Source organism: Carcharodon carcharias, chromosome 10 (assembly GCF_017639515.1).
Source record: "Carcharodon carcharias isolate sCarCar2 chromosome 10, sCarCar2.pri, whole genome shotgun sequence".
In the NCBI taxonomy this organism is placed as follows: Eukaryota; Metazoa; Chordata; class Chondrichthyes; order Lamniformes; family Lamnidae; genus Carcharodon; species Carcharodon carcharias.
In genome coordinates, this window is record NC_054476.1 from 106,989,343 (window position 1) to 107,010,930 (window position 21,588).

Genomic DNA, 21,588 nt, shown 5'->3' on the forward strand with positions numbered 1-21,588 from the left:
TGAGAGCCTCTTGTTGAGCAGAGGGTCAGGGTGTCAGGAGGAGATGGACAGATTCTGGGTGAGGAGAGGTTCAGGGTGTCAGGAGGTTTTGGACAGGCTCTGGGTGAAGAGAAGGTCAGGGTGTTGGGAGGAGTTGGAGAGACTCTGGGTGAGGAGTGGGTCAGGGTGTCAGCAGGAGTTGGAGAGACTCTGAGTGAGGAGATGGTCAGAGTGTCAGGAGGAGTTGGACAGGCTCTGGGTGAGGAGAGGGTCAGGGTGACGGGCGAAGTTGGACGGACGCTGGGTGAGGAGAGTGTCAGAGTGTCAGGAGGAGCTGGAGAGACTCTGGGTGAGGAAGAGTCAGGGTGTCAGGAGGAGCTGGACACGCAATGGGTGAAGAGAGGGTTAGGGTGTCGGGAGGATTTGGATAGACTCTGGATGAGGAGAGGGTCAGAGTGTCCGGAGAAGTTGGAGAGACTCTGGGTAAGGAGAGGGTCAGGGTGTCGGGTGGAGTTGAAGAGAATCTGGGTTAGGAGAGGGGCAGGGTGTCAGGAGAAGTTGGACAGGCTCTGGGTGAGGAGAGGGTCAAAGTGTCAGGAGGAGATGGCGAGAATCTGGGTGAGGAGAGGGTCAGATTTCAGGAGGAGATGGAGAGACTCTGGGTGAGGAGAGGGTCAGAGTGTCAGGAGGAGATGGCGAGAATCTGGGTGAGGAGAGGGTCAGATTTCAGGAGGAGATGGACAGATTCTGGGTGAGGAGAGGGTCAGAGTGTCTGAAGATGTTGGAGAGCTTCTGGATGAGGAGATGGTCAGAGTGTCAGGAGGTGTTGGAGATGCTCTGGGTGAGGAGAGGGTCATGGTGAGGGGCGACTTTGGACAGACGCTAGGTGAGGAGAGTGTCAGAGTGCCAGGAGAAGTTGGAGAGACTCTGGGTAAGGAGTGGGTCAGGGTGTCAGGTGGAGTTGAAGAGAATCTGGGTGAGGAGAGGGGCAGGGTGTCAGGAGAAGTTGGACAGGCTCTGGGTGAGGAGAGGGTCAAAGTGTCAGGAGGAGATGGAGAGAATCTGGGTGAGGAGAGGGTGTGATTTCAGGAGGAGATGGAGAGAATCTGGGTGAGGAGAGGGTCAGAGTGTCAGGAGAAGATGGAGAGCCTCTTGTTGAGCAGAGGGTCAGGGTGTCAGGAGGAGATGGACAGATTCTGGGTGAGGAGAGGGTCAGAGTGTCAGAAGATGTTGGAGAGCTTCTGGATGAGGAGATGGTCAGAGTGTCAGGAGGAGTTAGAGAGACTATGGGTGAGGTGAGGGTCAGGGTGTCATGGGGAGTTGGATAGGCTCTGGGTAGGAGAGGGTCAGTGTGTCAGGAGGTTTTGGACAGGCTCTGGTTGAAGAGAAGTTCGGGGTGTTGGGAGGAGTTGGAGAGACTCTGGGTGAGGAGAGGGTCAGAGTGTCGGGAGAAGTTGGAGAGACTCTGGGTGAGTAGAGGGTCAGGGTATGAGGAGAATTTGCAGAGGCTGTGGGTGAGGAGATGGTCAGGGTGTCAGGAGTAAATGGAGAGATTCTGGATGAGCAGAGGGTCAGCGTGTTAGGAGGGTTTGGTCATACTCTGGGTGAGGAGAGTGTCAGAGTGTCAGGAGGAGTAGGAGAGACTCTGTGTGAGCAGAGTTTCAGGGTGTTAGGAGGAGTTGGACAGACTCTGGGTGAGGAGTGTGTCAGTGTGTCAGGAGGAGTTGGAGAGACTCTGGGTGAGGAGGGGGTGAGAGTGTCAGGAGAAGTTGGAGGGACTCTGGGTGAGGAGATGGTCAGGGTGTCAGGACGAGATGGAAGGCACTGGGTGAGGAGTGGGTCAGGGTGTCGGGCGAATTTGGACAGACACTAGGTGAGGAGAGTGTCAGAGTGTCAGGAGGAGTTGGAGAGACTATGGGTGAGGAGAGGGTCAGGGTGTCATGGGGAGTTGGATAGGCTCTGGGTGAGGAGAGGTTCAGGGTGTCAGGAGGTTTTGGACAGGCTCTGGGTGAAGAGAAGGTCAGGGTGTTGGGAGGAGTTGTGAGACTCTGGGTGAGGAGAGGTTCAGGGTGTCAGCAGGAGTTGGACAGGCTCTGGGTGAGGAGAGGGTCAGGGTGACGGGCGAATTTGGATGGACGCTGGGTGAGGAGAGGGTCAGAGTGTCAGGAGCAGCTGGAGAGACTCTGGGTGAGGAAGAGTCAGGGTGTCAGGAGGAGCTGGACACGCACTGGTTGAAGAGAGGGTTAGGGTGTCAGGAGGATTTGGATAGACTCTGGATGAGGAGAGGGTCAGAGTGTCAGGAGAAGTTGGAGAGACTCTGGGTAAGGAGAGGGTCAGGGTGTCGGGTGGAGTTGAAGAGAATCTGGGTGAGGAGAGGGGCAGGGTGTCAGGAGAAGTTGGACAGGCTCTGGGTGAGGAGAGGGTCAAAGTGTCAGAAGGAGATGGAGAGAATCTGGGTGAGGAGAGGGTCAGATTTCAGGAGGAGATGGAGAGACTCTGGGTGAGGATGGTCAGAGTGTCAGGAGAAGATTCAGAGCCTCTTGTTGAGCAGAGGGTCAGGGTGTCAGGAGGAGATGGACAGATTCTGGGTGAGGAGAGGGTCAGAGTGTCAGGAGATGTTGGGAGCTTCTGGATGAGGAGATGTTCAGAGTGTCAGGACGAGTTGGAGAGGCTCTGGGTGAGGAGAGGGTCAGTGTGATGGGCGACTTTGGACAGACGCTAGGTGAGGAGAGGGTCAGAGTGTGAGGAGTAGTTGGAGAGACTCTGAGTGAGGAGAGGGTCAGAGTGTCGGGAGAAGTTGGAGAGAACCTAAGTGAGGAGAGGGTCAGTGTATCAGGAGAAGTTGGAGAGAGTCTGGGTGAGGAGATGGTCAGGTTGTCAGGAAGAAATGGAGAGATTCTGGATGAGCAGAGGGTCAGCGTGTTAGGAGGTGTTGGTCAGACTCTGGCTGAGGTGAATGTCAGAGTGTCAGGAGGAGAAGGAGACACTCTGGGTGAGCAGAGGTTCAGGGTGTTAAGAGGAGTTGGACAGACTCTGGGTGAGGAGTGTGTCAGTGTTTCAGGAGGAGTTGGAGAGACTCTAGTTGAGGAGGGGGTCAGAGTGTCAGGAGAAGTTGGAGAGACTCTGGGTGAGGAGATGGTCAGGGTGTCAGGAGGAGATGGAAGGCACTGGTTGAGGAGTGGGTCAGGGTGTCTGGCGAAGTTGGACAGACAATAGGTGAGGAGAGTGTCAGAGTGTCAGGGGGAGTTGGAGAGACTATGGGTGAGGAGAGGGTCAGGGTGTCATGGGGAGTTGGATAGGCTCAGGGTGAGGAGAGGGTCAGTGTGTCAGGAGGTTTTGGACATGCTCTGCGTGAAGAGAAGGTCGGGGTGTTGGGAGGAGTTGGAGAGACTCTGGGTGAGGAGAGGGTCAGAGTGTCGGAAGAAGTTGGAGAGACTCTGGGTGAGTAGAGGGTCAGGGTATCAGGAGAATTTGGAGAGGCTGTGGGTGAGGAGATGGTCAGGGTGTCAGGAGGAAATGGAGAGATTCTGGATGAGCAGAGGGCCAGCGTGTTAGGAGGGGTTGGTCATACTCTGGGTGAGGAGAGTGTCGAGTGTCAGGAGGAGTAGGAGAGACTCTGGGTGAGCAGGGTTTCAGGGTTTTAGGAGGAGTTGGACAGACTCTGGGTGAGGAGAGGGTCAGGGTGACGGGCGAATTTGGATGGACGCTGGGTGAGGAGAGGGTCAGAGTTTTAGGAGCAGCTGGAGAGACTCTGGGTGAGGAAGAGTCAGGGTGTCAGGAGGAGCTGGAAACGCACTGGGTGAAGAGAGGGTTAGGGTGTCGGGAGGATTTGGATAGACTCTGGATGAGGAGAGGGTCAGAGTGTCAGGAGAAGTTGGAGAGACTCTGGGTAAGGAGAGGGTCAGGGTGTCGGGTGGAGTTGGAAAGGCTCTGGGTGAGGAGAGGGTCAGGGTGACGGGCGAATTTGGATGGACGCTGGGTGAGGAGTATGTCAGTGTGACAGGAGGATTTGGAGAGACTCTGGGTGAGGAGGGGGTCAGAGTGTCAGGAGAAGTTGGAGAGACTCTGAATGAGGAGATGATCAGGGTGTCAGGAGAAAATAGAGAGATTCTGGATGAGCAGAGGGTCAGCGTGTTAGGCGGGGTTGGTCAGACTCTGGGTGAGGAGTGTGTCAGTGTGTCAGGAGAGTTGGAGAGACTCTGGGTGAGGAGGGTGTGAGAGTGTCAGGAGACGTTGGAGAGACTCTGGGTGAGGAGATGTTCATTGTGTCAGGAGAAAAGAGATAGATTCTGGATGAGCAGAGGGTCAGCGTGTTAGGCGGGGTTGGTCAAACTCTGGGTGATGAGAGTGTCAGGGTGTCAGGAGGAGAAGGAGAGACTCTGGGTGAGCAGATGTTCAGGGTGTTTGGAGGAGTTGGACAGACTCTGGTTGAGGAGTGTGTCAGTGTGTCAGGAGGAGTTGGAGAGACTCTGGGTGAGGAGATGGTCAGGGTGTCAGGAGGAGATGGAAGGCACTGGGTGAGGAGTGGGTCAGCGTGTCGGGCGAATTTGGACAGACACTAGGTGAGGAGAGTGTCAGAGTGTCAGGAGGAGTTGGAGAGACTATGGGTGAGGAGAGTGTCAGGGTGTCATGGGGAGTTGGATAGGCTCTGGGTGAGGAGAGGTTCAGGGTGTCAGGAGGTTTTGGACAGGCTCTGGGTGAAGAGAAGGTCAGGGTGTTGGGAGGAGTTGGAGAGACTCTGGGTGAGGAGAGGGTCAGGGTGTCAGCAGGAGTTGGAGAGACTCTGAGTGAGGAGATGGTCAGAGTGTCAGGAGGAGTTGGACAGGCTCTGGGTGAGGAGAGGGTCAGTGTGACGGGCGAAGTTGGACGGACGCTGGGCGAGGAGAGGGTCAGAGTGTCAGGAGGAGCTGGAGAGACTCTGTTTGAGGAAGAGTCAGGGTGTCAGGAGGAGCTGGACACGAACTGGGTGAAGAGAGGGTTAGGGTGTCGGGAAGAATTGGATAGACTCTGGATGAGGAGAGGGTCAGAGTGTCAGGAGAAGTTGGAGAGACTCTGGGTAAGGAGAGGGTCAGGGTGTCAGGTGGAGTTGAAGAGAATCTGGGTGAGGAGAGGGGCAGGGTGTCACGGGTAATTGGACAGGCTCTGGGTGAGGAGAGGGTCAAAGTGTCAGGACGAGATGGAGAGAATCTGGGTGAGGAGAGGGTGTGATTTCAGGAGGAGAAGTAGAGACTCTGGGTGAGGAGAGGGTCAGAGTGTCAGGAAAAGATGGAGAGCCTCTTGTTGAGCAGAGGGTCAGGGTGTCAGGAGGAGATGGACAGATTCTGGGTGAGGAGAGGGTCAGAGTGTCAGGAGATGTTGGAGAGCTTCTGGATGAGGAGATGGTCAGAGTGTCAGGAGGAGCTGGCGAGGCTCTGGGTGAGGAGAGGGTCAGGGTGAGGGTTGTATTTGGACAGACGCTAGGTGAGGAGAGGGTCAGAGTGTCAGGAGGAGTTGGAGAGACTCTGAGTGAGTAGAGGGTCAGAGCGTCGGGAGAAGTTGGAGAGAACCTGGTGAGGAGATGGTCAGGGTGTCAGGAGGAAATGGAGAGATTCTGGATGAGCAGAGGGTCAGCGTGTTAGGAGGGGTTGGTCAGACTCTGGGTGAGGAGAGTGTCAGAGTGTCAAGTGGAGAAGGAGAGACTCTAGGTGAGCAGAGGTTCAGGGTGTTAGGAGGAGTTGGACAGAATCTGGGTGAGGAGTGTGTCAGTGTGTCAGGAGGAGTTGGAGAGACTCTGGTTGAGGATGGGGTCAGAGTGTCAGGAGAAGTTGGAGAGACTCTGGGTGAGGAGATGGTCAGGGTGTCAGGAGGAGATGGAAGGCACTGGGTGAGGAGTGGGTCAGGGTGTCGGGCAAAGTTGGACAGACACTAGGTGAGGAGAGTGTCAGTGTGTCAGGAGGAGTTGGAAAGACTATGGGTGAGGAGAGGGTCAGGGTGTCATGGGGAGTTGGATAGGCTCTGGGTGAGGAGAGGTTCAGAGTGTCAGGAAGTTTTGGACAGGCTCTGGGTGAAGAGAAGTTCGGGGTGTTGGGAGGAGTTGGAGATTCTCTGGGTGAGGAGAGTTTCAGGGTGTCAGCAGGAGTTGGAGAGACTCGGAGTGAGGAGATGTTCAGGGTGTCAAGAGGACTTGGAGTGACTCCGGATGAGGAGATTGTCAGTGTGCCAGGAGTAGTTGGAAAGACTCTGGGTGAGCAGTGGGTCACGGTGTCGGGAGGAGTTTAAGAGACTCTGGGTGAGGAAAGCGTCAGTGTATCAGGAGGAGTTGGACAGACTCTGGGTGAGGAGAGGGTCAGAGTGTCAGGAGCAGCTGGCAGACTCTGGATGAGGAGAGGGCCAGAGTGTCAGGATGAGTTGGACAGACTCTTGGTGAGGAGAGGGTCAGAGTGTCAGGAGGAGTTGGAGAGACTCTGGGTGAGAGGTGGGTCAGGGTGTTGGGTGAAGTTGGACCGACACTATGTGAGGAGAGGGTCAGAGTGTCAGGAGGAGTTGGCTGACTACGGGTCAGGAGAGTGTCAGGGTGTCATGCGGATTTGGACAGGCTCTGGGTGAAGAGAAGGTCCGGGTGTCGGGAGGAGTTGGAGAGACTCTGGCTGAGTAGAGGGTTAGGGTGTCAGCAGGAGTTGGAGAGCCTCTGGGTGAGGAGATAGTCAGGGTGTCAGGAGGAGTTGAAGAGACTCTAGGTGAGGAGAGGGTCAGTGTATCTGGAGGAGTTGGAGAGATGCTTGGTGAGGAGAGGGTCAGAGTGTCAGGAGGAGTTGGACAGGCTCTGGGTGAGGAGATGGTGAGGGTGTCAGGTGAAGTTGGAGAGATTCTAGGTGAGGAGAGGGTCAGAGTGTCAGGAGTATTTGGAGAGACTCTGGGAGAGGAGAGGTCAGGGTGTCAGGAGGATTTGGAGAGACTCTGGGTGAGGACAGGTCAGGGTGTCATTAGGTGTTGGACAGACTCTGGATGAGGAGAGGTTCAGAGTGTCTGAATGAGATGGAGCAACTCTGAGTGAGGAGAGGGTCAGAGTGTTGGGAGGAGTTGGAGAGATTCTGGGTGAGGAGAGGTTAGAGAGTTAGGCGGAGATGGAGAGACTATGGGTGAGCAGAGGGTCAGGCTGTTTGGAGGAGTTGGACAGACTCTGGGAGTCGATCGGGTCTGAGTGTCAGGAGGATTTGGAGAGACTCTAGGTGAGGAGAGGGTCAGGGTGTCAGGAGAAGTTGGACAGACTCTGGGTGAGGAGAGGGTCAGAGTGTCAGGAGGAGATGGAGAGACTCTGGGTAAGCAGCGGGTCAGGGTGTCGGGAGGAGATGGAGAGACCCTCGGTCAGGAGAGGGTCAGGGTGTCAGGAGAAGTTGGAGAGACTCTGAGTGAGGATAGGGTCCGAGTGTCAGGAGAAGTTGGAGAGTGTCTGGGTGAAGAGATGGTCAGCGTGTCAGGAGGAGTTGGAAAGGCTCTGGGTGAGGAGAGGGTCAGGGTGACGGGAGTTGGACAGACGCTGGGTGACGAGAGGGTCAGAGTGTCAGGAGGAGCTGGAGAGACACTGAGTGAGGAGCGGGTCCGAGTGTCAGGAGAAGTTGGAGAGTGTCTGGGTGAAGAGATGGTCAGCGTGTCAGGAGGAGTTGGAAAGGCTCTGGGTGAGGAGAGGGTCAGAGTGTCAGGAGGAGCTGGAGAGACTCTGGCTGAGGAGAGGAGAAGGGTGTCAGGAGGAGTTGAAGAGAATCTGGGTGAGGAGAGGGGCAGGGTGACAGGAGGAGATGGAGAGAATCTGGGTGAAGAGATGGTCAGGGTGTCAGGAGCAGATGGAAGGCACTGGGTGAGGAGTGGGTCAGGGTGTCGGGCGAATTTGGACAGACACTAGGTGAGGAGAGTGTCAGAGTGTCAGGAGGTGTTGAAGAGACGATGGGTGAGGAGAGGGTCAGGGTGTCATGGGGAGTTGGATAGGCTCTGGGTGAGGAGAGGTTCAGGGTGTCAGGAGGTTTTGGACAGGCTCTGGGTGAAGAGAAGGTCAGGGTATTGGGAGGAGTTGTGAGACTTTGGGTGAGGAGAGGGTCAGGGTGTCAGCAGGAGTTGGAGAGACTCTGAGTGAGGAGAGGGTCAGGGTGACGGGCGAAGTTGGACGGACACTGGGTGAGGAGAGGGTCAGAGTGTCAGGAGGAGCCGGAGAGACTCTGGGTGAGGAAGAGTCAGGGTGTCAGGAGGAGCTGGACACGCACTGGGTGAAGAGAGGGTTAGGGTGTCGGGAGGATTTGGATAGACTCTGGATGAGGAGAGGGTCAGAGTGTCAGGAGAAGTTGAAGAGACTCTGGGTAAGGAGAGGGTCAGGGTGTCGGGTGGAGTTGAAGAGAATCTGGGTGAGGAGAGGGGCAGGGTGTCAGGAGAAGTTGGACAGGCTCTGGGTGAGGAGAGGGTCAAAGTGTCAGGAGGAGATGGAGAGAATCTGGGTGAGGAGAGGGTGAGATTTCAGGAGGAGATGGAGAGACTCTGGGTGAGGAGAGGGTCAGAGTGTCAGGAGAAGATGGCGAGCCTCTTGTTGAGCAGAGGGTCAGGGTGTCAGGAGGAGATGGACAGATTCTGGGTGATGAGAGGGTCAGAGTGTCAGGAGACGTTGGAGAGCTTCTGGATGAGGAGATGGTCAGAGTGTCAGGAGGAGTTGGAGAGACTCTGAGTGAGGAGAGGGTCAGAGTGTTGGGAGAAGTTGGAGAGAACTTGGGTGAGGAGAGGGCCAGTGTATCAGGAGAAGTTGGAGAGAGTCTGGGTGAGGAGATGGTCAGGGTGTCAGGAGGAAATGGAGAGATTCTGGATGAGCAGAGGGTCAGCGTGGTAGGAGGGGTTGGTCAGACTCTGGGTGAGGAGATGGTTAGGGTGTCAGGAGGAGATGGAAGGCACTGGGTGAGGAGTGGGTCAGGGTGTCGGGCGAAGTTGGACAGACACTAGGTGAGGAGAGTGTCAGAGTGTCAGGAGGAGTTGGAAAGACTATGGGTGAAGAGAGGGTCCGGGTGTCATGGGGAGTTGGATAGGCTCTGGGTGAGGAGAGGGTCAGAGTGTCAGGAGGAGTTGGAGAGACTCTGGGTGAGAGGTGGGTCAGGGTGTTGGGTGAAGTTGGACCGACACTATGTGAGGAGAGGGTCAGAGTGTCAGGAGGAGTTGGCTGACTACGGGTCAGGAGAGTGTCAGGGTGTCATGCGGATTTGGACAGGCTCTGGGTGAAGAGAAGGTCCGGGTGTCGGGAGGAGTTGGAGAGACTCTGGGTGAGTAGAGGGTTAGGGTGTCAGCAGGAGTTGGAGAGCCTCTGGGTGAGGAGATAGTCAGGGTGTCAGGAGGAGTTGAAGAGACTCTAGGTGAGGAGAGGGTCAGTGTATCTGGAGGAGTTGGAGAGATGCTTGGTGAGGAGAGGGTCAGAGTGTCAGGAGGAGTTGGACAGGCTCTGGGTGAGGAGATGGTGAGGGTGTCAGGTGAAGTTGGAGAGATTCTAGGTGAGGAGAGGGTCAGAGTGTCAGGAGTATTTGGAGAGACTCTGGGAGAGGAGAGGTCAGGGTGTCAGGAGGATTTGGAGAGACTCTGGGTGAGGACAAGTCAGGGTGTCATTAGGTGTTGGACAGACTCTGGATGAGGAGAGGTTCAGAGTGTCTGAATGAGATGGAGCAACTCTGAGTGAGGAGAGGGTCAGAGTGTTGGGAGGAGTTGGAGAGATTCTGGGTGAGGAGAGGTTAGAGAGTTAGGCGGAGATGGAGAGACTATGGGTGAGCAGAGGGTCAGGCTGTTTGGAGGAGTTGGACAGACTCTGGGAGTCGATCGGGTCTGAGTGTCAGGAGGATTTGGAGAGACTCTAGGTGAGGAGAGGGTCAGGGTGTCAGGAGAAGTTGGACAGACTCTGGGTGAGGAGAGGGTCAGAGTGTCAGGAGGAGATGGAGAGACTCTGGGTAAGCAGCGGGTCAGGGTGTCGGGAGGAGATGGAGAGACCCTCGGTCAGGAGAGGGTCAGGGTGTCAGGAGAAGTTGGAGCGACTCTGAGTGAGGATAGGGTCCGAGTGTCAGGAGAAGTTGGAGAGTGTCTGGGTGAAGAGATGGTCAGCGTGTCAGGAGGAGTTGGAAAGGCTCTGGGTGAGGAGAGGGTCAGGGTGACGGGAGTTGGACAGACGCTGGGTGACGAGAGGGTCAGAGTGTCAGGAGGAGCTGGAGAGACACTGAGTGAGGAGCGGGTCCGAGTGTCAGGAGAAGTTGGAGAGTGTCTGGGTGAAGAGATGGTCAGCGTGTCAGGAGGAGTTGGAAAGGCTCTGGGTGAGGAGAGGGTCAGAGTGTCAGGAGGAGCTGGAGAGACTCTGGCTGAGGAGAGGAGAAGGGTGTCAGGAGGAGTTGAAGAGAATCTGGGTGAGGAGAGGGGCAGGGTGACAGGAGGAGATGGAGAGAATCTGGGTGAAGAGATGGTCAGGGTGTCAGGAGCAGATGGAAGGCACTGGGTGAGGAGTGGGTCAGGGTGTCGGGCGAATTTGGACAGACACTAGGTGAGGAGAGTGTCAGAGTGTCAGGAGGTGTTGAAGAGACGATGGGTGAGGAGAGGGTCAGGGTGTCATGGGGAGTTGGATAGGCTCTGGGTGAGGAGAGGTTCAGGGTGTCAGGAGGTTTTGGACAGGCTCTGGGTGAAGAGAAGGTCAGGGTATTGGGAGGAGTTGTGAGACTTTGGGTGAGGAGAGGGTCAGGGTGTCAGCAGGAGTTGGAGAGACTCTGAGTGAGGAGAGGGTCAGGGTGACGGGCGAAGTTGGACGGACACTGGGTGAGGAGAGGGTCAGAGTGTCAGGAGGAGCCGGAGAGACTCTGGGTGAGGAAGAGTCAGGGTGTCAGGAGGAGCTGGACACGCACTGGGTGAAGAGAGGGTTAGGGTGTCGGGAGGATTTGGATAGACTCTGGATGAGGAGAGGGTCAGAGTGTCAGGAGAAGTTGAAGAGACTCTGGGTAAGGAGAGGGTCAGGGTGTCGGGTGGAGTTGAAGAGAATCTGGGTGAGGAGAGGGGCAGGGTGTCAGGAGAAGTTGGACAGGCTCTGGGTGAGGAGAGGGTCAAAGTGTCAGGAGGAGATGGAGAGAATCTGGGTGAGGAGAGGGTGAGATTTCAGGAGGAGATGGAGAGACTCTGGGTGAGGAGAGGGTCAGAGTGTCAGGAGAAGATGGCGAGCCTCTTGTTGAGCAGAGGGTCAGGGTGTCAGGAGGAGATGGACAGATTCTGGGTGATGAGAGGGTCAGAGTGTCAGGAGATGTTGGAGAGCTTCTGGATGAGGAGATGGTCAGAGTGTCAGGAGGAGTTGGAGAGACTCTGAGTGAGGAGAGGGTCAGAGTGTTGGGAGAAGTTGGAGAGAACTTGGGTGAGGAGAGGGCCAGTGTATCAGGAGAAGTTGGAGAGAGTCTGGGTGAGGAGATGGTCAGGGTGTCAGGAGGAAATGGAGAGATTCTGGATGAGCAGAGGGTCAGCGTGGTAGGAGGGGTTGGTCAGACTCTGGGTGAGGAGATGGTTAGGGTGTCAGGAGGAGATGGAAGGCACTGGGTGAGGAGTGGGTCAGGGTGTCGGGCGAAGTTGGACAGACACTAGGTGAGGAGAGTGTCAGAGTGTCAGGAGGAGTTGGAAAGACTATGGGTGAAGAGAGGGTCAGGGTGTCATGGGGAGTTGGATAGGCTCTGGGTGAGGAGAGGGTCAGTGTGTCAGGAGGTTTTGGACAGGCTCTGGGTGAAGAGAAGGTCGGGGTGTTGGGAGGAGTTGGAGAGACTCTGGGTGAGGAGAGGGTCAGAGTGTCGGGAGAAGTTGGAGAGACTCTGGGTGAGTAGAGGGTCAGGGTTTCAGGAGAATTTGGAGAAGCTGTGGGTGAGGAGATGGTCAGGTTGTCAGGAGGAAATGGAGAGATTCTGGAGGAGCAGAGGGTCAGCGTGTTAGGAGGGGTTGGTCAGACTCTGGGTGAGGAGAGTGTCAGAGTGTCAGGAGGAGTAGGAGAGACTCTGCGTGAGCAGAGGTTCAGGGTGTTCGGAGGAGTTGGACAGACTCTGGGTGAAGAGTGTGTCAGTGTGTCAGGAGGAGTTGGAGAGACTCTGGGTAAGCAGCGGGTCAGGGTGTCGGGAGGAGATGGAGAGACCCTCGGTCAGGAGACGGTCAGGGTGTCAGGAGAAGTTGGAGAGACTCTGAGTGAGGAGACGGTCCGAGTGTCAGGAGAAGTTGGAGAGTGTCTGGGTGAAGAGATGGTCAGCGTGTCAGGAGGAGTTGGAAAGGCTCTGGGTGAGGAGAGGGTCAGGGTGACGGGAGTTGGACAGATGCTGGGTGAGGAGAGTGTCAGAGTGTCAGGAGGAGCTGGAGAGACACTGAGTGAGGAGAGGGTCCGAGTGTCAGGAGAAGTTGGAGAGTGTCTGGGTGAAGAGATGGTCAGCGTGTCAGGAGGAGTTGGAAAGGCTCTGGGTGAGGAGAGGGTCAGGGTGACGGGCGAAGTTGGACAGACGCTGGGTGAGGAGAGGGTCAGAGTGTCAGGAGGAGCTGGAGAGACTCTGGGTGAGGAGAGGAGAAGGGTGTCAGGAGGAGTTGAAGAGAATCTGGGTGAGGAGAGGGGCAGGGTGTCAGGAGAAGTTGGACAGCCTCTGGGTGAGGAGAGGGTCAAAGTGTCAGGAGAAGTTGGAGGACTCTGGGTGAGGAGATGGTCAGGGTGTCAGGAGGAGATGGAAGGCACTGGGTGAGGAGTGGGTCAGGGTGTCGGGCGAATTTGGACAGACACTAGGTGAGGAGAGTGTCAGAGTGTCAGGAGGAGTTGAAGAGACTATGGGTGAGGAGAGGGTCAGGGTGTCATGGGGAGTTGGATAGGCTCTGGGTGAGGAGAGGTTCAGGGTGTCAGGAGGTTTTGGACAGGCTCTGGGTGAAGAGAAGGTCAGGGTATTGGGAGGAGCTGTGAGACTTTGGGTGAGGAGAGGGTCAGGGTGTCAGCAGGAGTTGGAGAGACTCTGAGTGAGGAGAGGGTCAGGGTGACGGGCGAAGTTGGACGGACACTGGGTGAGGAGAGGGTCAGAGTGTCAGGAGGAGCCGGAGAGACTCTGGGTGAAGAAGAGTCAGGGTGTCAGGAGGAGCTGGACACGCACTGGGTGAAGAGAGGGTTAGGGTGTCGGGAGGATTTGGATAGACTCTGGATGAGGAGAGGGTCAGAGTGTCAGGATAAGTTGGAGAGACTCTGGGTAAGGGGAGGGTCAGGGTGTCGGGTGGAGTTGAAGAGAATCTGGGTGAGGAGAGGGGCAGGGTGTCAGGAGAAGTTGGACAGGCTCTGGGTGAGGAGAGGGTCAAAGTGTCAGGAGGAGATGGAGAGAATCTGGGTGAGGAGAGGGTCAGATTTCAGGAGGAGATGGAGAGACTCTGGGTGAGGAGAGGGTCAGAGTGTCAGGAGAAGATGGAGAGCCTCTTGTTGAGCAGAGGGTCAGGGTGTCAGGAGGAAATGGACAGATTCTGGGTGAGGAGAGGGTCAGAGTGTCAGGAGATGTTGGAGAGCTTCTGGATGAGGAGATGGTCAGAGTGTCAGGAGGAGTTGGAGAGACTCTGAGTGAGGAGAGGGTCAGAGTGTTGGGAGAAGTTGGAGAGAACCTGGGTGAGGAGAGGGCCAGTGTATCAGGAGAAGTTGGAGAGAGTCTGGGTGAGGAGATGGTCAGGGTGTCAGGAGGAAATGGAGAGATTCTGGATGAGCAGAGGGTCAGCGTGGTAGGAGGGGTTGGTCATACTCTGGGTGAGGAGAGTGTCAGAGTGTCAGGAGAAGTTGGAGAGACTCTGGGTGAGGAGATGGTTAGGGTGTCAGGAGGAGATGGAAGGCACTGGGTGAGGAGTGGGTCAGGGTGTCGGGCGAAGTTGGACAGACAATAGGTGAGGAGAGTGTCAGAGTGTCAGGAGGAGTTGGAAAGACTATGGGTGAGGAGAGGGTCAGGGTGTCATGGGGAGTTGGATAGGCTCTGGGTGAGGAGAGGGTCAGGGTGTCAGGAGGTTTTGGACAGGCTCTGGGTGAGGAGAGGGTCAGAGTGTCAGGGGGAGCTGGAGAGACTCTGGGTGAGGAAGAGTCAGGGTGTCAGGAGGAGCAGGACACGAACTGGGTGAAGAGAGGGTTAGGGTGTCGGGAGGATTTGGATAGACTCTGGATGAGGAGAGGGTCAGAGTGTCAGGAGAAGACGGAGAGCCTCTTGTTGAGCAGAGGGTCAGGGTATCAGGCGGAGATGGGCAGATTCTGGGTGAGGAGAGGGTCAGAGTGTCAGGAGATGTTGGAGAGCTTAAGGATGAGGAGATGGTCAGAGTGTCAGGAAGAGTTGGAGAGGCTCTGGGTGAGGAGAGGGTCAGGGTGAGGGGCGCCTTTTGACATAAGCTAGGTGAGGAGAGAGTCACAGTGTCAGGAGGAGTTGGAGAGACTCTGAGTGAGGAGAGGGTCAGAGTGTCAGGAGGAAATGGAGAGATTCTGGATGAGCAGAGGGTCAGCGTGGTAGGAGGGGTTGGTCAGACTCTGGGTGAGGAGAGTGTCAGAGTGTCAGGAGAAGTTGGAGACACTCTGGGTGAGGAGATGGTTAGGGTGTCAGGAGGAGATGGAAGGCACTGGGTGAGGAGTGGGTCAGGGTGTCGGGCGAAGTTGGACAGACACTAGGTGAGGAGAGTGTCAGAGTGTCAGGAGGAGTTGGAAAGACTATGGGTGAGGAGAGTGTCAGGGTGTCATGGGGAGTTGGAGAGGCTCTGGGTGAGGAGAGGGTCAGGGTGTCAGGAGGTTTTGGACAGGCTCTGGGTGAAGAGAAGGTCGGTGTGTTGGGAGGAGTTGGAGAGACTCTGGGTGAGGAGAGGGTCAGAGTGTCGGGAGAAGTTGGAGAGACTCTGGGTGAGTAGAGGGTCAGTTTTTCAGGAGAATTTGGAGAGGCTGTGGGTGAGGAGATGGTCAGGTTGTCAGGAGGAAATGGAGAGATTCTGGATGAGCAGAGGGTCAGCGTGTTAGGAGGGGTTGGTCAGACTCTGGGTGAGGAGAGTGTCAGAGTGTCAGGAGGAGTAGGAGAGAATCTGGGTGAGCAGAGTTTCAGGGTGTTAGGAGGAGTTGGACAGACTCTGGGTGAGGAGTGTGTCAGTGTGTCAGGAGGAGTTGGAGAGACTCTGGGTGAGGAGATGGTCAGGGTTTCAGGAGGAGATGGAAGGCACTGGGTGAGGAGTGGGTCAGGGTGTCGGGCGAATTTGGACAGACACTAGGTGAGGAGAGTGTCAGAGAGTCAGGAGGAGTTGGAGAGACTATGGGTGAGGAGAGGGTCAGGGTGTCATGAGGAGTTGGATAGGCTCTGGGTGAGGAGAGGTTCAGGGTGTCAGGAGGTTTTGGACAGGCTCTGGGTGAAGAGAAGGTCAGGGTGTTGGGAGGATTTGGAGAGACTCTGGGTGAGGAGAGTGTCAGGGTGTCAGCAGGAGTTGGAGAGACTCTTAGTGAGGAGATGGTCAGAGTGTCAGGAGGAGTTGGACAGGCTCTGGGTGAGGAGAGGGTCAGAGTGTCAGGAGGAGCTGGAGAGACTCTGGGTGAGGAAGAGTCAGGGTGTCAGGAGGAGCTGGACACGAACTGGGTGAAGAGAGGGTTAGGGTGTCGGGAGGATTTGGATAGACTCTGGATGAGGAGAGGGTCAGAGTGTCAGGAGAAGATGGAGAGCCTCTTGTTGAGCAGAGGGTCAGGGTGTCAGGAGGAGATGGGCAGATTCTGGGTGAGGAGAGGGTCAGAGTGTCAGGAGATGTTGGAGAGCTTAAGGATGAGGAGATGGTCAGAGTGTCAGGAGCAGTTGGAGAGGCTCTGGGTGAGGAGAGGGTCAGGTTGAGGGGCGTCTTTTGACAGAAGCTAGGTGAGGAGAGGGTCACAGTGTCAGGAGGAGTTGGAGAGACTCTGAGTGAGGAGAGGGTCAAAGTGTCGGTAGAAGTTGGAGAAAACCTGGGTGAGGAGATGGTCAGGGTGTCAGGAGGAAATGGAGAGATTCTGGATGAGCAGAGGGTCAGCGTGTTAGGAGGGGTTGGTCAGACTCTGGGTGAGGAGAGTGTCAGAGTGTCAGGAGGAGAAGGAGAGACTCTGGGTGAGCAGAGGTTCAGGGTGTTAGGAGGAGTTGGACAGACTCTGGGTGAGGAGTGTGTCAGTGTGTCAGGAGGAGTTGGAGAGACTCTGGTTGAGGATGGGGTCAGAGTGTCAGGAGAAGTTGGAGAGACTCTGGGTGAGGAGATGGTCAGGGTGTCAGGAGGAGATGGAAGGCACTGGGTGAGGAGTGGGTCAGGGTGTCGGGCGAAGTTGGACAGACACTAGGTGAGGAGAGTGTCAGAGTGTCAGGAGGTGTTGGAGAGACTATAGGTGAGGAGAGGGTCAGGGTGTCATGGGGAGTTGGATAGGCTCTGGGTGAGGAGAGGTTCAGGGTGTCAGGAGGTTTTGGACAGGCTCTGGGTGAAGAGAAGCTCAGGGTGTTGGGAGGAGTTGGAGAGACTCTGGGTGAGGAGAGTTTCAGGGTGTCAGCAGGTGTTGGAGAGACTCGGAGTGAGGAGAAGGTCAGGGTGTCAGAGGACTTGGAGTGACTCCGGATGAGGAGATTGTCAGAGTGTCAGGAGGAGTTGGAAAGACTCTGGGTGAGCAGTGGGTCACGGTGTCGGGAGGAGTTTAAGAGACTCTGGGTGAGAAAAGCGTCAGTGTGTCAGGAGCAGCTGGCAGACTCTGGATGAGGAGAGGGCCAGAGTGTCAGGATGAGTTGGACAGACTTTTGGTGAGGAGAGGGTCAGAGTGTCAGGAGGAGTTGGAGAGACTCTGGGTGAGAGGTGGGTCAGGGTGTTGGGTGAAGTTGGACAGACACTATGTGAGGAGAGGGTCAGAGTGTCAGGAGTAGTTGGAGGACTACGGGTCAGGAGAGTGTCAGGGTGTCATGCGGAGTTGGACAGGCTCTGGGTGAAGAGAAGGTCCGGGTGTCGGGAGGAGTTGGAGAGACTCTGGGTGAGTAGAGGGTCAGGGTGTCAGCAGGAGTTGGAGAGCCTCTGGGTGAGGAGATAGTCAGGGTGTCAGGAGGAGTTGAAGAGACTCTAGGTGAGGAGAGGTTCAGTGTATCAGGAGGAGTTGGAGAGATATTTGGTGATGAGAGGTTCAGGCTTTTGGGAGAAGTTGGATCGAATCTAGCTGAGGAGATGGTCAGGGTGTCAGGAGGACTTGGAGAGACTCTGGAAGACGAGAGGGTCAGAGTGTCAGGAGGAGTTGGAGAGACTCTGGGTGAGGAGATGGTCAGGGTTTCAGGAGGAGTTGGACAGGCTCTGGGTGAGGAGATGGTGATGGTGTCAGGTGAGGTTTGACAGATTCTAGGTGAGGAGAGGGTCAGGGTGTCAGGAGTATTTGGAGAGATTCTGGGAGAGGAGAGGTCAGGGTGTCAGGAGTATTTGGAGACACTCTGGGTGAGGACAGGTCAGGGTGTCATTAGGTGTTGGACAGACTCTGGATGAGGAGAGGTTCAGAGTGTCTGAATGAGATGGAGCAACTCTGAGTGAGGAGAGTGTCAGAGTGTTGGGAGGAGTTGGAGAGATTCTGGGTGAGGAGAGGGTAGAGAGTTAGGAGGAGTTGGAGAGACTATGGGTGAGCAGAGGGTCAGGGTGTTTGGAGGAGTTGGACAGACTCTGGGAGTTGATCGGGTCTGAGTGTCAGGAGTATTTGGAGAGACTCTAGGTGAGGAGAGGGTCAGGGTGTCAGGAGAAGTTGGACAGACTCTGGGTGAGGAGAGGGTCAGAGTGTCAGGAGGAGTTGGAGAGACTCTGAGTGAGGAGAGGGTCCGAGTGTCAGGAGAAGTTGGAGAGTGTCTGGGTGAAGAGATGGTCAGCGTGTCAGGAGGAGCTGGAGAGGCTCTGGGTGAGGAGATGGTCAGGGTGACGGGCGAAGTTGGAAAGATGCTGGGTGAGGAGAGGGTCAGAGTGTCAGGAGGAGCTGGAGAGGCTCTGGGTGAGGAGAGGAGCAGGGTGTCAGGAGAAGTTGGACAGCCTCTGGGTGAGGAGAGGGTCAGAGTGACAGGAGGAGATGGAGAGACTCAGGGTGAGGAGAGGGTCTGAGTGTCAGGAGAAAATGGAGAGACTCTGGGTGAGCAGAGGGTCAGTGTATCAGGAGGAGATGGACAGATTTTGGGTGAGGAGAGGGTCAGAGTGTCAAAAGGAGTTGGAGAGGCTCTGCGTGAGGAGAGGGTCAGGCTGAGGGGCGACTTTGGACAGAAGCTTGGTGAGAAGAGGGGCAGAGTGTCAGGAGGAGTTGAAGAGACTCTGGGTGAGGAGAGGGTCAGAGTGTCTGGAGTAGTTGGATAGACTCTGCGTGAGCAGAGGTTCAGGATGTTCGGAGGATTTGGACAGACTCTGGGTGAGGAGTGTGTCAGTGTGTCAGGAGGAGTTGGAGACACTCTGGGTGAGGATGGAGTCAGAGTGTGAGGAGAAGTTGGAGACCTCTGGGTGAGGAGATGGTCAGGGTGTCAGGAGAAAATAGAGAGATTCTGGATGAGCAGAGGGTCAGCGTGTTAGGCGGGGTTGGTCAGACTCTGGGTGATGAGAGTGTCAGGGTGTCAGGAGGAGAAGGAGAGACTCTGGGTGAGCAGAGTTTCAGGGTGTTAGGAGGAGTTGGACAGACTCTGGGTGAGGAGTGTGTCAGTGTGTCAGGAGGAGTTGGAGAGACTCTGGGTGAGGATGGGGTCAGAGTTTGAGGAGAAGTTGGAGACTTCTGGGTGAGGAGATGGTCAGGGTGTCAGGAGCAGATGGAAGGCAGGGGTGAGGAGTGGGTCAGGGTGTCGGGCGAAGTTGGACAGACACTAGGTGAGGAGAGTGTCAGAGTGTCAGGTGGAGTTGGAGAGACTATGGGTGAGGAGAGGGTCAGGGTGTCATGGGGAGTTGGATAGGCTCTGGGTGAGGAGAGGGTCAGGGTGTCAGGAGGTTTTGGACAGGCTCTGGGTGAAGAGAAGGTCGGGGTGTTGGGAGGAGTTGGAGAGACTCTGGGTGAGGAGAGGATCAGAGTGTCGGGAGAAGTTGGAGAGACTCTGGGTGAGTAGAGGGTCAGGGTATCAGGAGAATTTGGAGAGGCTGTGGATGAGGAGATGGTCAGGGTGTCAGGAGGAAATGGAGAGATTCTGGATGAGCAGAGGGTCAGCCTGTTATGAGGGTTTGGTCAGACTCTGGGTGAGGAGAGTGTCATAGTGTCAGGAGGAGTAGGAGAGACTCTGGGTGAGCAGAGGTTCAGGGTGTTAGGAGGAGTTGGACAGACTCTGGGTGAGGAGTGTGTCAGTGTGTCAGGAGGAGTTGGAGAGACTCTGGGTGAGGAGTGGGTCAGAGTGTCAGGAGAAGTTGGAGGGACTCTGGGTGAGGAGATGGTCAGGGTGTCAGGAGGAGATGGAAGGCACTGGGTGAGGAGTGGGTCAGGGTGTCCGTCGAATTTGGACAGACACTAGGTGAGGAGAGTGTCAGAGTATCAGGAGGAGTTGGAGAGACTATGGGTGAGGAAGAGTCAGGGTGTCAGGAGGAGCTGGACACGCACTGCGTGAAGAGAGGGTTAGGGTGTCGGGAGGGTTTGGATAGACTCTGGATGAGGAGAGGGTCAGAGTGTCAGGAGAAGTTGGAGAGACTCTGGGTAAGGAGAGGGTCAGGGTGTCGGGTGGAGTTGAAGAGAATCTGGGTGAGGAGAGGGGCAGGGTGTCAGGAGAAGTTGGACAGGCTCTGGGTGAGGAGAGGGTCAAAGTGTCAGGAGGAGATGGAGAGAATCTGGGTGAGGAGAGGGTCAGATTTCAGGAGGAGTTGGAGAGACTCTGGGTGAGGAGAGTGTCAGAGTGTCAGGAGAAGATGGAGAGCCCCTTGTTGAGCAGAGGGTCAGGGTGTCAGGCGGAGATGGACAGATTCTGGGTGAGGAGAGGGTCAGAGTGTCAGGAGGAGTTGGAGAGGCTCTGGGTGAGGAGAGGGTCAGGGTGTCGGGTGGAGTTGAAGAGAATCTGGGTGAGGATAGGGGCAGGGAGTCAGGGGAAGTTGGAATGGCTCTGGGTGAGGAGAGGGTCAAAGTGTCAGGAGGAGATGGAGAGAATCTGGGTGAGGAGAGGGTGAGATTTCAGCAGGAGATGGAGAGACTCTGGGTGAGGAGAGGGTCAGAGTGTCAGGAGAAGATGGAGAGCCTCTTGTTGAGCAGAGGGTAAGGGTGTCAGGAGGAGATGGACAGATTCTGGGTGAGGAGAGGTTCAGAGTGGCAGAAGATGTTGGAGAGCTTCTGGATGAGGAGATGGTCAGAGTGTCAGGAGGAGTTGGAGAGGCTCTGGGTGAGGAGAGGGTCAGGGTGAGGGGCGTCTTTGGACAGACGCTAGGTGAGGAGAGGGTCAGAGTGTCAGGAGGAGTTGGAGAGACTCTGAGTGAGGAGAGGGTCAGAGTGTCGGGAGAAGTTGGAGAGAACCTGGGTGAGGAGATGGTCAGGGTGTCAGGAGGAAATGGAGTTATTCTGGATGAGCAGAGGGTCAGCGTGTTAGGAGGGGTTGGTCAGACTCTGGGTGAGGAGAGTGCCAGAGTGTCAGGTGGAGAAGGAGAGACTCTGGGTGAGCAGAGGTTCAGGGTGTTAGGAGGAGTTGGACAGACTCTGGGTGAGGAGTGTGTCAGTGTGTCAGGAGGAGTTGCAGAGACTCTGGTTGAGGAGGGGGTCAGAGTGTCAGGAGAAGTTGGAGAGACTCTGGGTGAGGAGATGGTCAGGTTGTCAGGAGGAGATGGAAGGCACTGGGAGAGGAGTGGGTCAGGGTGTCCGTCGAATTTGGACAGACACTAGGTGAGGAGAGTGTCAGAGTATCAGGAGGAGTTGGAGAGACTATGGGTGAGGAAGAGTCAGGGTGTCAGGAGGAGCTGGACACGCACTGCGTGAAGAGAGGGTTAGGGTGTCGGGAGGGTTTGGATAGACTCTGGATGAGGAGAGGGTCAGAGTGTCAGGAGAAGTTGGAGAGACTCTGGGTAAGGAGAGGGTCAGGGTGTCGGGTGGAGTTGAAGAGAATCTGGGTGAGGAGAGGGGCAGGGTGTCAGGAGAAGTTGGACAGGCTCTGGGTGAGGAGAGGGTCAAAGTGTCAGGAGGAGATGGAGAGAATCTGGGTGAGGAGAGGGTCAGATTTCAGGCGGAGATGGAGAGACTCTGGGTGAGGAGAGTGTCAGAGTGTCAGGAGAAGATGGAGAGCCCCTTGTTGAGCAGAGGGTCAGGGTGTCAGGCGGAGATGGACAGATTCTGGGTGAGGAGAGGGTCAGAGTGTCAGGAGGAGTTGGAGAGGCTCTGGGTGAGGAGAGGGTCAGGGTGTCGGGTGGAGTTGAAGAGAATCTGGGTGAGGATAGGGGCAGGGAGTCAGGGGAAGTTGGAATGGCTCTGGGTGAGGAGAGGGTCAAAGTGTCAGGAGGAGATGGAGAGAATCTGGGTGAGGAGAGGGTGAGATTTCAGCAGGAGATGGAGAGACTCTGGGTGAGGAGAGGGTCAGAGTGTCAGGAGAAGATGGAGAGCCTCTTGTTGAGCAGAGGGTAAGGGTGTCAGGAGGAGATGGACAGATTCTGGGTGAGGAGAGGTTCAGAGTGGCAGAAGATGTTGGAGAGCTTCTGGATGAGGAG